At 34.2% G+C, this 18023-nt stretch overlaps 1 protein-coding gene across 1 annotated transcript in view; it reads right to left on the reverse strand.

Moving 5' to 3' along the window:
* Nucleotides 1–14396, reverse strand: part of USP54 (ubiquitin specific peptidase 54) — a 107780-nt gene extending 93384 nt beyond the window's left edge. The window contains 1 exon segment of the mRNA XM_039872114.1: nt 14285–14396. The gene's annotated coding sequence lies outside the window, so the exon portion shown is untranslated.
* Between the last annotated feature and the right edge of the window lie 3627 nt (nt 14397–18023).

The raw sequence follows: 18023 nt of genomic DNA on the forward strand, positions 1-18023 counted from the left end.
AAATGGCAACCCACAGAATGGGAGAAAATATTTGTAAACCATTTATCTGATAAGGAGTTAATATCCAGAATATATACAGAACTTCAAATTAATACCAACCAATTTAAAAGGGCACAAAGGACTTGAATAGATTTTTCTCCAAAAAAGATATACAAATGGCCAATAAGCACATGAAAAGATGCTCAACATCACCAGTCATTAGGGAAATGCAAATCAAAACAATGAAATACTATCTCACACCCACTAGAATGGCTACTGTCAAAAAATAAATAAACAATAGCTGTTGATGAAGATGTGGAGAAATTGGAACCCTTGTGCACTGCTGGTGAATATGTAAAATGGTGCACTCACTGTGGAAAATGGTATGGTGATTCCTCAAAAAATTGAAAATATGATCCAGTAATTGCAATTCTCAACAGGGTCTCCAAGAGACCATTATATACCCATGTTCACAGCAGCATTATTCATAATAGCCAAAAGATGGAAGCAACCTAAATGAATGGATAAGCAAAATGTAGTATACACATACAATGGAATATTATTTAGCTTTAACAAGGAAGGAAAGTCTGGCACATGCTACAACATGGATGAACCTTGAGGACATTATGTTAAGTGAAAAAAGCCATGCACAAAAGGACACTCTATGATTCCATTTATAATATTTAGAACAGTCAAGTTCAGAGATAGACAGTAGAAGGGTGGTTGCCAGGCACTGGAGGAGAGAGGAATGGGGAATTCTTTAATGGGTACAGAGTTTCAGTTTTGCAAGATGAAAAGTTCTGGAGATTGGTTGTACTACAGTGTGAATGTATTATTACTACTGAACTGTACAATAAAAAATAATTAAGGTGGTAAAATTTATGTCGTGTATAGTATCACAATTAAAAAAATACAGAGAACTAATCAAAACAGGTCTTAGACTGATCAATAAATACAAGATATTAAGTGAAAAAAACTAAATACAAATTCAGTCTGTTGCTTTTATCCTCCTTCAAAATTGATTTAAACTTTCTTAATAATATTTGTTGAAAAAAACAATGTATCATAGGCAATAGACAAATTTGTTATTCTCTCTGATCAATTTCATACAACTGAATAACCTAATATATTGGGGGGCAGCTAATGTACTCCTAGAGAAGTATAAAATAAATACCATCGCTAAAGTTTGCTGCGGGAAAAAAGACTTAGCCTAAAGAACGGTCCCGAAATATTAAGGATAGTAGCTTAGAAATAAAATAGTTATTATTTGTCATGCTCTACAAAATCTGAAATGTGCATTAAACTGTATTTGTCTCATTCCTGAGACTTATTCAGAAAGGGTGGAAATGAGAAAACTATAATTAAAAATAAAGAAATAATCTTTCAGAGGAAGAAATGTGCTTCATTGATTGGGTTGTTGTAAGGATTAAATGGATTATTTCATGCAAAGCGTTGTACACAGAGGTTGGCATATAGTATTGTTCAACAAGTTATTCAAACTTTCTCCATTTAGTCATGTCCCTAATTTTCCCCGTAAATCAATATAATCAAAATTAGTTTGCCTGTTTTTAACACAAATATAAACAATGCCTGAAATAACTTTATACATTTCACAAAGTGATTATACAATCAGTCATTTTACACTTAAAACAGTTCAATGAAGGAAAAATAAAAGTAAAATTTGAATGCCAACTACATGATAGCTACTGTGCTAAGAATCAACATATATTATTTCACTTAATTTGTTCAGGTAGGACATTATTATCCTAATTTCACAGATAAGGAAAATATTTAGTAATTGGCTAAACTTCCCATAGAAGTATTAAACTGAAAGGCTGAGATTTGAATTCTGTCTGGCTTCAAAGCTCATATTCCTATAACTAAAACTATCGTAAGCCCTGTGAGAGATAACTTCTCATTCTCTTGTTCAATTATTCTTTTAATGATTCTTTCATTCAATCAAACAATTCCATGGTCCCAGGCACATTGCACTAAGCTAGTGATACAAAGAGGAATAAAATAGCCACTACACTCATAGCCTAGGGGGTATTAAGTATCTCTGAGAAGGAGAAGGGGAGATGGATGAACATGAATCAACCATGATACAATTGAATAAGAGCTCAGTAATAGTAGAATAAGCAGAATGCTGTTGAAACATGCAGGGTAAATATTAGCTTCGAGGAATCTGAAAAAGTATTGCAGAAGAACTACCATTTCAGCCGAAATTTTTTAAATATGTGGTTACTTTATAAAAAGCAGCTACACAAAAAACTACAACTAACATCACACTTAATGGTGAAATACTAAATCCCTTCACCCACAGGCTAGGAACAAAGCAAGGATGTCTACTCTCACTAATCTTATTCAAAACATTTTTGGAAGTTCTAGGTACTATTGTAGGAAAGAAAGAAAAATAAAAGTCATACAGTTTGGAAAGAGAGAAATCAAACTATTTGCAAATTACATGATTGTCTACATAGAAAATCCCAAAGAATCTACAAAAAGAAAACCAAAAAACCCTCCTTGAAATAATAACAAGGTCACAGTATATAAAATCAACACACAAAAATCAATCACATTTCTATGTACCAATGATAAACATTCAGAAACCAAAATTTAAAACATTACTATTTACAATCACTCCAGAGAAAATTAAATACTTAAATATACAATTATCAAAACATATATAGGGTCTGTACACTGACAATTATAAAATGCTGATGAAAGAGATCAAAGAAGACCTAAGTAAACAAAGAGATTTGTTCATGGACAGGAAGACTCAACATGATAAAAATGTCAGTTTTCCATAGATTGATCTATAGATGTAAAGCAATTCCTACCCAAAGCCCAGCAAGGCTTTTTGTAGACATAGACAAGCTGATTCTAAAACTTATATGGACAGCTTACAGACTCTAGAACCACTAAAACAACTGTGACAAAGAAGAAGTGAGAATTACTCTACCTGATATTAAAGCTTACTACATAGCTACAGTAATCAAAACAGCATGATATTGGTGGAAGGACTGACACATTAACTAATGGAATGAAATAGAGAACCCAAAATTAGACCCACATAAACATTCTTAAATGATTTCTGACAAAAGTGCAAAAACAATTTAATGAGGAAAAAAACAGTACTGGAGCATTTGGACATTCAGAGGCAAAGAAATGAACTCGACCCAAACTTTACATATCATATAAAAATTAAATCAAAATGGTCACAGACTTAAATGTAAAATATAAAACCACAAAATTTTTAGAAAAAAAATACAAGAAAATCTTTGTGATCTAGAGTTAGGCAAAGAATTCTTAGACTTGACACCAAAAGCATGATTCGCAAAAACTGATAAAATGGACCTCATCAAAATTAAAAACTTTTATTTTATAAAAGCCAGGGGAAAGAGTGAAAAGGCAAGCTACAGACTGGGAAAAAAATATCTGCAAAGCACATATTCAACAAAGGACTAGTATCTATAATGTATAAATATTACTCAAAACTCAACAGTAAAAAAACAAACAATCCAGTTGGAAAATGAGTACAAGACATGAACAGGCCTTTCACCAAAAAAGATAAACAAATGGCAAGTAAGCACATGAAAAGATGTTCAGCATTATTGGCCATTAAGGAAATGCAAATCAAAACCACAATGCAGTATCATCACATATGGCTACAAGATCAACACAGAATAGCTAAAATCAAAAATAATGACAACACCAAATGAGGGTGAGAGTGCAAAGAAACTGGATCACTGATACACTGCTGATGAGAATATAAAATTTACTGTCACTGTGGAAAATAGTTTGATAGTTTCTTAAAAAAAAACTAAACATGCAACTATCATACAATATGGCAATTACACTTCTAGCATGTATCCCAGAAAAATCAAAGCATACATTCATATAAAATTAGTACATGAATGTTCATAACAGTTTTATTTGTAATGGCCAAAAACTGAAATCAGCCCAGATGTCCTTCAACAGGTGAATGTTTAAGCAAATGGTGCTATATCCATATCATAGAATACAAAGCAATAAAAAGGAACAAATTATTGATATATGTAACAACTGGAGACTCTCCAGGAAATTATGCTGAATGAAAAAAGGCAACCCCAAAATGTTACATACTGTATGATTTTATTTACATGACATTTTTGAAGAGAGAAAATTTTAGAGAGGGAGGACAGATAACTGGTTGCCAAGGATGGGAGTGTGTATGGAGCAATACTAGAAATTCCTGTGGTTTTAGAACTGTTCAGAATCTTGACTGTGGTAATGGATACACGAACCTACACATGTAAAAAAGTTATATACAATACATACACACAGGCACACACACTGAGAATAAGTAAAACTGGGGAAATCTGAATAAGATCAGTGGTATATATCAATGTCAATATCCTGGTTGTAATATTATATTATAGTTTTACAAAATGTTACCATTTTGGGAAACTGGGCAAAACGTATAAGGGATCTCTGTGTAGTTTCTCATAATTGCATGTGAACCTACAATTATCTCAACAAAAACTTTAATTAAAAAAATATGTGGATATAAGTAACCTGCCTATGATCACACAGACTTAGCTGACATTCAAACCTAGTCCTGACACTTAGCTCTGTGCCTTCACCCAGAAAAATAGTTACAAGTAACTTTCGAAAACAATGAATAAAAAAAGTAGTTACTAACGGCTAGGAAAAAAAACAAAATTTGTTTAAGAAAGGAAATGTATTACTACGTGGCTTAGCTATGAACAAAATTTACAAAATCATAATAATGTAAACAATGAAATACTGACGTATTAGTTTCCTAGTGATGCCGTAACAAACTACTCCAAATTTAGTGGCTTAAAACAACCCAAATCCTTTATCTTAAACCTGTAGAAGTTCAATATGCTTTCACTGGGCTAAAATCATGGTGGTGGTTAAGACTGCATGCCCTTCTGGAAGTTCTAGGGGAGAGTCTGTTTACTTTCCTGAAGGTATGCCTCCAATCACAGTACTTTTTCTTACATATTCAAATTCGGCAACGGAGAATGAGTCCTTCTCTTATAGCATCTCTTTTCCTCTTTCTTCCACTTTTAACATCTCTCTAATTTACACTGAACTCATCTGGGTAATACAGGATAATTTCCCTATTTTAAAATCAGCTGATTAGCGACTTTAATTCCATATGCAACTTTAATTTCCTTTTGCCATGTAAGGGAACATATTCACAGGTCCTGAGGATTAGATATATGGGGGTGGGGGGGGCACACATTATTCTACTTACCATAACTGATTTAATCAAAAATTGTATTATACATACATTGGGAGTGAAAGTATGCATGTATGTATGGGAAGAGGGAAGAAGTAGAAGAAACATCAGTTTAAGCATGTAATTTGAAAATATATATGAAGGCAAATACCCTCTCCAAAAAAGCCAACATTTAAAAGTGTTCTGAAGATAATTGGGGGAGGAGAGGGGGTCACTTCATAAATTATAAAAATGTCTAACCACAATGCTGTACACCTAAAACTAACATAAAATAATATTGAATGTCAACTGTGATTGAAAAAAAAATTTTTTTTAAATAAAAGTGCAATGAAGAACAAGAATCAGGGGTACATAGGAAGAGTAGGGCAAAAGAAAGATGTTTTTTTCTTTATAAGCCTTAAAATACTATTTCACTTTTAAACACTGTACATGCATTACTATGACTTCTTTTTTAATGGCTTCTACTGTGCATGGCTTTATTTCAGGTTGACACAAACAAATTAGTTGCATAATGTTAGTAAATGCTTTGGGCACTGTTCATCAAAAGCTGAGCAAAGCACTTTGAGAAAACTAGGAAAAATACAATTTGAACCAATAGCTACGGAATTTGTCCTGACTAGGGACACTTGTGTCTTTTAGCACTAAGAAACCTAGTTAGAAAGTTCCTAACTAGTTTCCTAGAAAATATCTGTGACCTCGATAGAAAGGAGACTACTTCTAATACGTGAGAACTAGAGTCTGAACAAGATTATTACCTTAGGTTCAAACAGTTGGTTCATCTTGATCAATGCCACCACAAACAGATTTTGTTCAGTTTATCAGTTCCAGGTTAAAAATGGCATGGGCAAAGTCAGGATAACAGAAAAACTTTTGACTTGTTTGTGGAATAGAAAGTAGACTGGATGAGAGGATGAGATACTGGGAACCCAACTAGAAATAAAGCTAGAATCACAGGTCAGTCTTTGATATTTGATAGTTAATGGAAGACCACTAAACATTGTTGAATAGGAAAGTGACAAAGAACAGTATACTTTTTTTACTCGGTTTTCAAAAGTGGCTGGTATTCACTGAAGATGGAAATTACTATCAGAGCCAATCCACAGTAGGGCTGTGGTGGGATACTTGAGGTTCCCAGGTACAAAATTTAAGGAGGCACTCAATCTCAGAGTTTATCAAGTGACCTTGCATTTGCATAACCTGGAGAACAAGTAAGTATCCCTTTAAATTTTGTACTTGCACAACCCTTAGTACACTAATTTTGTGGGTTAAGCACTTCATTTGCCTCATCCAAAAGTAGAAACAACACAAATGTCTACCAACTGATGAATGGATAAATAAAATGTGTTATAGTCATACAGTGTAATTAAAAGTATTATTAAAAGTATAAGGAGGAGGCAGAAGAGATGCTATATAATGAAAGGGACCAAAAGTTTTGCCTTTTGGAATATTGATTTTAAGCTCATCATTAAAAAACAAAAGCCTCAGAAAGAACCTTTCACCTTCCCCCCTTTCCTGCCCAAAAGATTCAGATAGAAAAACCTGCTTCAGGAAAAAAATCTTAGGATGTTTGCCTTGGACTAATTTGAATTAGGAATAGTAAATAGGAGGGCTTTAGGCAGGGGCCCCCATGTCCCATTGTTTCTCAGTTGCCTAGCAAAAATTTACCTGCTGATGCCAATGATCTTCCTCAATTACCTGTAAATGGCCCACTCTCACTTTTGAAATCTAAGACACCATTCCTTCCCTTTTCTCCTTTGTCCAAAACGTCATATAATCCCAGTTTTGCCTCACTGTACTTGGAATTTTCATACTTATGTAAATTCCCCATGTCCATATATTAGAATTTGATTTTCTGCTGTTACTCTGTCTCTGTTAATTTGATTACTAGCCCAGCTAGAAGATCTTAGAAGATGAAAGGAAAAGTATTACATATTTCTTAGATCCCACACTAAGTTCATGGTTCTCCTAACCCAATCTGACTGGATCTGTGTTACTGACAGGCAGCAAACATATGAATTCAGACTTGATTTAAAGAATTCTAACACTTTAAGTTATAGCATGCCTTCTCTATCACCAAATATCTGCACCACATAATGGAACTTTACAGCAACATCAATTTCGAGCAGTAAATAACACTATTTTATGGTATAAACCATAGTCTGAAAATTAATAACAGCTACCATTTTTGAGCACCCTATTTTACAGAGGGGGATATAGACTTAATAATCACAATGCTAATAAACGACAACTGGAATGGAACTCAAGTTTTGTTTGATCCCAATGCCCATGTTCTTTCTACTATGCTAACTTCCCTCTTGATGCTAAACTCAGGAATGTCCACATGTCAGGGTTTCCCTTCAGAAGACAGCTGTGCAGGGACTTTGCTCTTAAAGAATTATTTTTTCCCCCCAAGCATAACAATAATCGGAAAAACTAGTTCTTCTACATATATGATTAAACATCAGATAAAATTATTATTTATATATTCTAATGTGGATTTTCAATCTGATCAGTTTTATTCAGCTATCTTCTCCCTGACTTTAAATTCAACTTCTTTAACTCAAATGGCATATCACTATAAATAAGATTAAATGAGTTTCTGAATTTTATAATCAAATCTAATTTGTACCCAGAAGTGGTATTTTTTTCCCTTCATTTAATTCATAGTTTTATTCACCAGATTTGGTTTTAAAGAATTCTAACACTCTTAGAATTTTTCCAGTGTCAGGATAACATCAAATCATTGCAATAGCCCTTTCTAGTGTTTTACCCACTGATGGTCAAGAGACATCCTACAAAAACAAACAGCAAACTAAAAAACATTGCAAGCTATATGATAAAGGATTAATATTTTTACTATAGCTTTAAAATGTCAAAATTAAAAAAAATGAAAATTGGCAAAGACACTAATAGCTAGAAAATAAGACCATCTTGAAAATCCTAAAGAATCAAATGAAAATCATTATATTTAATAAAAGAATTTGTAAGGTAATCCAACTCAAGATCAACAGAGAAGACTCAAGAATTGTCCTATATGCCAGCAATAACCAAATTTTGAAATGCCATGAGGTAAAATATTCCCAACTGCCATAACTTTAAATAACTATAAAATACCTAGAAATTTAACATGTACAAGATCAATATGAAAAGAATTATAAACTTTTCTGAAGGATGTTTTTAACCTGAATAAAGAAAATATCCTGTTTCTAAATGAGAAGTATCAACATTATAAAGATGTTAATGCTCTCATAAAGTAAGTACTCTACCTACTGATTGCGATCAATCTCAATTACAATCCCAAAAGAATTTTTGTTTGTAATGAAATCTGAAAGACTGTTTCTGAAAGAAAAAAATTTTATCTTATATATGTTCTAAAACTGAGGAAAACGTGACCTCCAAACATACTATAAATCAACAATAATTAAAATTAGGTGGTATTGGTCCAGAAATAAACAAATAGATAAGCTGAAAAGAATAGAATCAGAAACGAACACACATACATAGGTACTAGGGCATTTAGAGCATGATGAAGATAAAATTTTACATCAGTGAAGAGATAGGATATTCGATAAATAGGGTTGGGTCAATTGCATATTTTTGAAGGAAAAAAGTACTTCATAAAACACACAAAAATAAATTCCAAATTGATTAAAGAACTAAATGTTTTTAAGCTGTAAAGTGTTACGATAAAACAGAATATTTTTATAATTTGGGGATAGAGAAAGCCTTCTTAAGCAAGCCTCAAAATCCGGAAACCATTAAAAAAAGATATGACTACAGGAAATATAAAAAATTTTAGCACGTAAAAAGACACTACAGATAACGCAATACACTGGAAAAATTATGTGCAATATATATATAAAGTATAAAATCATTACCCAAATATATATAAAAAGTTCTTGTTAATCAGTAGGTAAAAGAACACAACCTAGTTTAAAAAAAGACAAAGAACAGACTAACCAATTTCACAGAAAGAAATGTAAACAGCCAATAAAGAACTAAAAAGATGCTCAAACTCATAAGTAATCTGGAAAGGGGGTATGGGTGAAAAGGGAAAGGGATTAAGTAGCACAAATTACCAGTTATAAAAGCAGTCATGAAGATGTAAAGTATAGTATAATCAATAATACTATAATAACTATATATGATATCAGATGTGTACTAGACTTATTAGGGTGATCACTTCATAAGTTATATAAATGTCTAATCACTATATTGTACATCTGAAACTAATATAATATTGTATGTCAACTGTAATTGAAATTTTTAAATGATTTTTAAAAATGAGTAATCTAGAAACTAAAAATTTAAACAATTTTTTTGCCCATTATATTGGTAAAAATGTACAAGATTGACTATATCAAGTGTTAGCGAGTATGTAAAGATACAGGCACTTTCATAAACTGCTGGTGGAATGCAGAATGGTACAGACTAAAGGGCAGATTGGCAGTATCTTTCAAAACTGAAAACATGCATACCTTTTAAGAAACAATGTTAAGCGCCTACTCAGAGATATTCTAGAACATGTGCACAAGAGATAATAAAGATGTTCATTTTAGTGTTGTTGCAAAAATATGAGACAATTTAAATGGCCATGATAAAGGAACACTTAAGTAAATTATAGTAATTCAAATGGAAATACAATCAGCTATTAAAAAGTGTATACTGACAGGATGAAACCTTTGAAAGGCATACTGCTAAGTTTAAAAAAAAAAAAAGCTACCAAAAAAATATATTATCATTCCACTGATTTTAAAAAGCTATAAATAGATATATAAATTAGAAATGCATAGAAAAGGACTGGAGGAAAAACCACCAAACAGGACATTTCTGGAAGGGGAACCTATGCTTCTTAGCCTCTCCCTATATAAAATGTTATTTTTTTGATAGACTGCATTCTTTTTTCTCTTTGAATTATTTTAAGTGTATGATTTAAATATTTATAAAAAAATTTTAAGGATATTTAAAAAGACACAACAGGGAAGAAAGAAAAATAATAAATATAGGAAAACTTTCGACTTCACAGGCAATTAAAGAAATGGAAATTTAAAATGAGATATCACATTTCACCTATCGTGTAAATTGTTTTTGGTTTCTTCAATGTCTATTTACTGTTGCTAATATAAGTGCTGAGAAATTAATACTTTTTCCCACTCATCCCTGGAGGAGTGTAAACGGATAGAATCTTTCCAGAGGGTATGTGTATCAAAGTAGAAGAAAAGGTATTCAGGCTCTCCTGAGGGTTAAGAGTTAACAAATACTTTATAAGTATCATTCTCTTCACACATAACCAACTGCTCTTTCAGTTTTCAACCTGTCTGGAGAAGTTCCATTCTCAGCCTTCAAGACTCTACCTCTCATTTCATTTTCTGGCTCTCAACCTTCCTTGGAAAAATATCTGAATGATTCAAAAACAATTCACATTTAAAAAAAAAACAAAACCCACAAGCAAGGGGAAAGAAAACAAAACACAAGCACCCAGCCCACTTAGTTAAAAGGTATTAGAAAATATAAGCACCTCATTCATTCCCATGTGCTATTCCAGCTAAAATCTATACAGATAAAGGACAGCTGCAGAAAAGTCAACTCAATCAAAAAAAAAAAATCCGGACTCACCTTCAAATCTGCATGTATTTCTTAAGAATATTGTGTATTACAACATAGCTGTATAACTCTACTTTTTTAAGATGCATGAACATTTATTAAAATGAGCCAGCAATGAAGCTGGACACAGAAAAATGAACAGTGATATAACAAACCAAATGTAGGAAGCATATGAATAAATTATCTAAATGCATGTATTATCCTAAGTAGGACAGTATAAGAGAAACAAGTAATTAGTTTGTACTCTGTCATCTATTAATAGCCTCCTGACATCACTGGTTTCCTAAAATCAGCTAAAAGCATCTAAAACTCTCAATTATATTTAATGTATAACAATTATTAAATATAGTTTGGCAATGTGTAGAAGGAATACTTAATTGGAAATCAAGATACCCGGGACATCATAGCTATGTGTTGGGCAAGTCATTTAAAAGTTCTCTAGGCTTTAGTTAGCTTCCTCAATTTAAAAGGAATGGATTAGACTGGTTGACTTCTAAGCATTCAACTCAGTCCAGAAGTAAGTATCAACACTTCACTGATGGTATTTCTCATTCTCAGATTTTTAAAAAAACCATGTACTAAGATATAAAATTTGAATTTCAACCAGAAAATCAGGTTTTGAAGTTTAAAATAAGAGCTTTAAAAATCTGAAAGCAAATGCATGTGATATTTATATATACATTTTTCTCGATATAAAAAATTAAAGTATAAAAAAGTTTAACTTAATCCTTTAAAGTGTAATAACACCTGCCATATATATGAATATAGCTAACGATTTCCACTGTTAAAATGATCACTTTCTGGAAGCTTACAAACGTCAACAATTGCTTGTTACAACTATTTTCTCAAGCATAGCTTCCTATACAATTACACATGACACAAATATGGTAATTCGTTCAATTCTTTGTACACCAATACAAACTTCATATTTAGCATCATGCTAATATTCAAATTCATTCACCATATGTAGTATAATTATTTGAGAGAGGAAAATCTATGAATAAGAAGACACAGAGATTGAAGTCTGGTCTTTTGGCTAATTCCACCTTTGGTCTCTGCCCTCCTACCCACATCCCAAGGCTCCCTCCCTGAAAAAAAAAAAGAAAAAGAAAAAATAATCTTGCTTAGGTTTGCCATTTCCTATCCCTGTGATCTTTGGCAGCTTCCTTAATTTTTTAATCTTCAGTTTTCTTAACTTTAACACTCAAGTATTAGTACCAGCTAAAGAGCAGAGTGTTGTGAAGATAAAATGAGATAATGTGGCTGGCACATTAATAATCACTCAATAAATGTTAGCTATAATGTTTAATGTTATTATTACTGATTTAGGAATGTTTAGTGATATTTATTTTAAGAGTACTAAAAAAGACTATTAAATTATGAACCAACCCATGAATTTTCTAAAGCTTCCATTCTAACTTCTCTCTTCTGAAAAATGTAACATGTTTTACTGATGCTGTATAGTTTAGAATTTGCTTAATGTTTTGATATTTTTTAAATTATTATTATTATTTTTTAGTCTTGTCAACTACTATGTAAACTCCTCAGGGCCAGAACCTTGTTTCATAAGCCTATGTTCATATATTGTGCTTATTACACTGTAATTATTTGTTTCTCTATCCCTCTCCCTTCCTAGGATCTAAGCAATTTCAAGGCAGGGAGCAAGACTTGTATTTGTATCCTGAAGGCTTAGTAATCAGACACAAAATAGGTCTCAATAAATGTTTGTTGACTGGATAAATGAATGAATGAATCTTTTCCCCCCCTGCAATGCCATACACACAGTACTCTATACATAATAGGAACTCAGTAAAGCTCCTTAATGGATTCATGTAGAAATCTTTTGGACTCAACCACATGAAGCTTTATCTTGCCTCGGAAAAGCACCTTACTTGAAAGCTTAGCTACTGACATTAGAAATGAAAAGTTTTAGTCTAACACATGTCAAATCAATAGGTTCAATGACTAACTACATCAAGGCCAGCTCTAGAAGGGCTTAAAAGCCATTATTCTAATTAATGAATTTGTGAACCTCAACATGGAAAAATCCAGTTACATAATCAAGAGAGGTTATCTCTTGCAAATTTATACCTACAGAAGATAGTGAGAAAAAATTATCAGAAAGCTGTATCTGTAGATCAAAGTGGATCAATTATTTTAATCCTCAATTAAAGCCATTGTTTTCATTAAAATAAGACTTAATGAGCAAAGTAGAACAAACATCTCTCCAGAAAAGTTATTGAGACTCAAACTAAATGCTTTGCCTTCTCCGTGATTTTAACTCCTGGGAGACTGACTCATTTTATTTCCGGATTGACAAAATTCAAAACTTGTTCAGTCTCCTAAAATAAAACCTCATCCATTTCTTAAAAAGCAAAGAATCTGAAAAGGCACACCCTGGGAACACTAGGTTTTATATTTAAGCAACTAAAACAATCCCTAGTGTTCAGCTTGCTGCAATAAAAACACTTTTCTTAGTTTTCAAGTTACATTCGTAGATTTGTGTCGTACTGCACATTCTTTCACTGTATCATCTAAACTGATTTTACACTGCGTAATTTCATAAATACACCGTAAAGGAATTCTACACTTGAATTTGTCTAGACAGAAACGTGATCTTAGCACACACCCGCTTCTTCCAACTCAATATGCTCCAGAGGAAGCACATCTGCGTTTTTGTTTTTGTTTTTTCAAAAATTTCTCTCCAGCTCCCACCCCACACTTTGTTTCAGAGCAGCAATCACTCATTATCCCATTCACAGTCTCTCCACCGAAAGAATCTTCCCAACTAATACTAGCTCACCAGGAACCTCCTTTCACATCTCAAGAGTCCGTGGGGGATTTCCTTGGAAGGGACGGGGGTGGAGGGTGCGGTGAAGGTCCGGGACGCCACCATTCCCGCCAAGCCATTTAGGAACCAAATTTGAGCGCGTCAGGTCCCGCACCACCTTTATGGCGGACCTCGGGAGCTGGGTAAGGTCTTCTCTTCTCTCATTCACACTGTTACACACACACACACACACACAAACACACACACTATCCCACCAGTGCAACGCAACTGGGCCCAACCTCTGTGCTCTCATTCAACACACCTCCTTCTAGCTGTACTCCATTTCTTCCCACTTATTACTCGATGTAGACTGGTCCCTTTATCCAGTCCTGAGTTCCGGTTACCCTCCTGCTCCCACCACACACAAGCTTCCACGCTCTGGCCCCTTGAACCCTGCTACACCCCTCTCCCATCCCCTGGACTTTCCAGCAGCTCCAGCCCTCCCCGCATGCCCTAGTGCACCGGCGCCCTATTTCTATACCCACTAGACCCAGGTCCTTACCCACACGTCACATTCAAACCCATTGCTCCCGTGACCCGACCTTCCCTGGCCCTCCCTAGGTGCAATCCCCTGCACCCCTTTACCTCCAGCCCCGCCCCTCTGAGGGTGTCGCACTCACCACTCTTGCCGCCGCATCCTTAACCGCCGCGGCTGCTATAGCTACAGGGAGCCAAGGCAACCAGCTCTCGCGACACTTTCCTCAGCTACAGCGAGAACAGCTGAGAAGAACCTCTCGAAAGAAAGCAAGTGAGTCAGGCTCCAGGAGGTTCTGTATATCTCGCGATAGTATTGTGTAAGATGGCGGCGGCAAGGCGTTGCTGGGATGGCCTGGAAAGGTCTAGAGGTGGTCGAGGTCGAGGAAGAATCTTGAACTGGCGGTAGAGTCGGAAAACTATTACAGGCAGTACGTACAGTCTGGACTGGAGGATGTTAGTATAGCGAATGTACACTGGAATAACTAGGGACGGGGCCTTCTCTTTTCCCAAGTGACCCAAATTGGTGTCGCCTTTAGCTGAAGTTCCATTTTCCGGACATTTTCTTTCTGCATGGTGAGTAGAGATGGAGCGAGCAAGTCAGAAATTGACCTTCCCATCTCTTCATTACCTTCCTCTAGGAAGTTTTCATCCGTTTTTCTCCCTACAGTGGTTTGCAAGTAGTATTTGGCTTCACAGAAATGTATATGGTACCACACCCCCATCAGTTATCCCGACCAAAATAGGAAAAGTTTTTTTAATTGAGCATAAACACAGGTGTTCAGATGTGGAAGGGGACTGCATTGGTGTGTGGTTTGAACTTTTCACTTGTTACCTGTTTTTCTGGACACATCCTTACTTGGTGTCTCAACACTTGGTTATAGGGCTTTCTCTCTGCTTTCAAAAAACTGTAAATGCAGACTCATTGAGTAGCGTGTGGAACAAAAGATGGACCTAACTTAGTCAACAAGTAGGAGTAAAACAGAGGGAAACAAAAGAATAAAAGTAATAAATGAAGACTTCATTTTTTTCTCTCAAAGCCCCTGAGTAGCTCTCGTCTAAACCAGTGCTGTCCAGCAGAAATATACGGCAAGCCACACATACATCTTAAACTTTTTAGTAGCCACATTTTTTTTAAAGTAAGAAATATGAAATTAATTTTAGTAATTTTTAACCTAACATATTCAAAATACCTTTTCAACATGTATTCAATATCGTAATTTTTTCATTTTTTAATTAGACTTAACAGTCAATATATTAGTTTCAGGTGTACAGCATAGTGGTTAGACATTTATATAATTTATGAAGTGATTTCCCCCCCATAAGTCTAGTACTTCTTGGCATTATACATAGTTATTATAATATTATTCGCTATATTCCCTATGCTGTACTTTACATCCCCATGACTATTTTGTAATTATTTCTTAATCCCTTTACCTTTTTCACCCTATTCCACAACACCTCTCCCATCTAGCAACCATCAGTTCTCTATATGTCTGTTTTCATTTTGTTTATTTTGTTCCTTAGATTCCACATATAGTAAAGTCATATGGTATTTGTCTTTGTGTTATTTAACTTAGCATAATACCCTCTATGTCCATCTATGTTGTTGCAAATGGTAAGGTTTCATTTTTTAATGGCTGAGTAATATTTCATTGTATATATCTTCTTTATTCAATTGTCTATTGATGGGCACTTAGGTTACTTCCATATCTTGGCTATTGTAAATAGTGCCACAGTGAACATAAGGGTGTATGTATCTTTTCAAAGTCATGTTTTGGTTTCCTTTGGATAAATACCCAGAAGTGGAATTGCTGGGTAATAAGAGAGTTCTATTTTTAATTTTTTGAGGAAACTCCAAACTGTTTTCCGTAGTAGCTGTACTAATTTGCAGTTCCACCAACAGTGCATGAGGGTTCTCTACATCCTCACCAACATTTGTTTATTGATTTATTGTTGATAGCCATTCTGACAGATGTGAGGTGATATCTCATTGTGGTTTTAATTTGCATTTCTCTGATGATTAGTGATGTTGAGACTCTTTTCATATGTCTGTTGGCCATCTGAATGTCCTCTTTGGAGAAATGCCTATTCAGGTCCTTTGCCCGTTTTTTTAATTGGATCGTTTGGTTTTTTTTTTTTTTTTTTTTTGGTGTTGAGTTGTATGAGTTCTCTATAAATTTTGGATATTAACTCTTTATCAGATGTATTATCGGCAAATATCTTCTCCCACTCAGTAAGGCTGTCTTTTTGTTTTGTTGATGGTTTCCTTTGCTGTGCAAAAACTTTTTAGTTTGATGTAGTCCCATTTGTTTATTTTTTCTTTTGTTTCCCTTGCCTGAGGAGATATGTTAGAAAAAATATTACTAAGAACAATGTCAGAGAGTTTGTTGCCTATGTTTTCTTCTAGGAGTTTTATGGTTTCAGATCTTATATTAAGTCTTTAATCCATTTGGAGTTTATTCTTGTATATGATATAAGAAAGTGGTCCAGTTTCACTTTTTTTACATGTATCTGTCCAGTTTTCCAAACAGCATTTGTTGACAAGACTGTCTTTACCCCATCGTATATTCTTGCCTCCTTTGTCGTAGATTAAATGACCGTATAGGCTTGGATTTATTTCTGGGCTCTCTATTCTGTTCCATTAATCTATGTGTATGTTTTTATGCCAGTACCATGCTGTTTTGATTACTATAGCCTTTTAGTATAGTTTGATATCAGGAAATATCTTATAATTATCAATGAGCTATTTTATATTCTTTTTTTTTCATACTAAGTCTTCGAAATCCAGTGTTTATGTAGAGAGAGCATCTCAATGTGAACTAGGCACATTTTAAGAGCTCAATATCCACATATGGCTAGTGACTACAGTACCAGACAGCAAAGCTCTAGACCCTAAACTAAGGAATGAGCTCTCTGGGTGATTTTAGGGCACAGTATTATGGGCATGTGGTTTATGCAAAAGAAACCCTTGAAGTTACTAACTCAAATGGCTCTAGATTCTAGGTTAGTAACAATAAAAGATGGCCTGGTGTAAAACAATAGGTAGTAGTGGGGACTATGACCCACTGGAGAGCACAAGCTGCTATTTAAAAGGGAATTTGCCTGACCTTCTAGTTTAAAGCGTTCCTGAGTTTTAAAACACAATGATGGCAAACAGAAAATGTCTATGAGCAGTATAGACAGCTAGCTCTGCTGTGACTATGTGGCCCCTGTGAACTGTGGTATTCAGATGTATGAAACATTTTTGTAGAAAGGTTGTTTTAACAGAAGAATAATGTCTAGGCAAAGGAATAGCAAAGCTTGAGTATTTGACTGAATTTCTGGCTGGATCCTGTGCAAGTGTGCACTTCAGTGTATTAAACCACCATTGCAACTTCTGATAATAATTTGACTTTCAAGTAGACCTTTCTACTAAGAAAATAATTTCACAGTCAACCTGCCCTCCCTGTAAATTAGTACACTTGCATCATAATTTTTTGTTATATTTAAGATGTCATACATTCTGAGCTTGGACAAATTAAGTTTCTAGGTTTTCAGAGCTGTTGACTAGCAGACTATGGACTTTTTTTTTTTTTACCCCAGCTGTAAGAATAGGCATTTAATAATTAGTTTATCATTGACTGTGAAAACTTTGTCACGTGAGTTACAACTTGTTTTTGTACCTCTGATGCCTGACTTAGTACCTGATATATAGTAGGCACTCAATAACTATTTGTTAAAAAAATAATATAGCCCTTAATTTTTTAAGAGAGCTTACAGACTTTTAAACATGAGAATCTGATGAAAGCTATGAACCTTTAACCAGATCTTGTCCGTGCCCTACACATAATTCCTCAGCCCCCCCCAGAGTTCACTAAAGCTTTGGTAGACAGATCCTAAACA

Source organism: Pteropus medius, unplaced genomic scaffold (genome assembly GCF_902729225.1).
Source record: "Pteropus medius unplaced genomic scaffold, Ma_sr-lr_union100, whole genome shotgun sequence".
NCBI lineage: Eukaryota > Metazoa > Chordata > Mammalia > Chiroptera > Pteropodidae > Pteropus > Pteropus medius.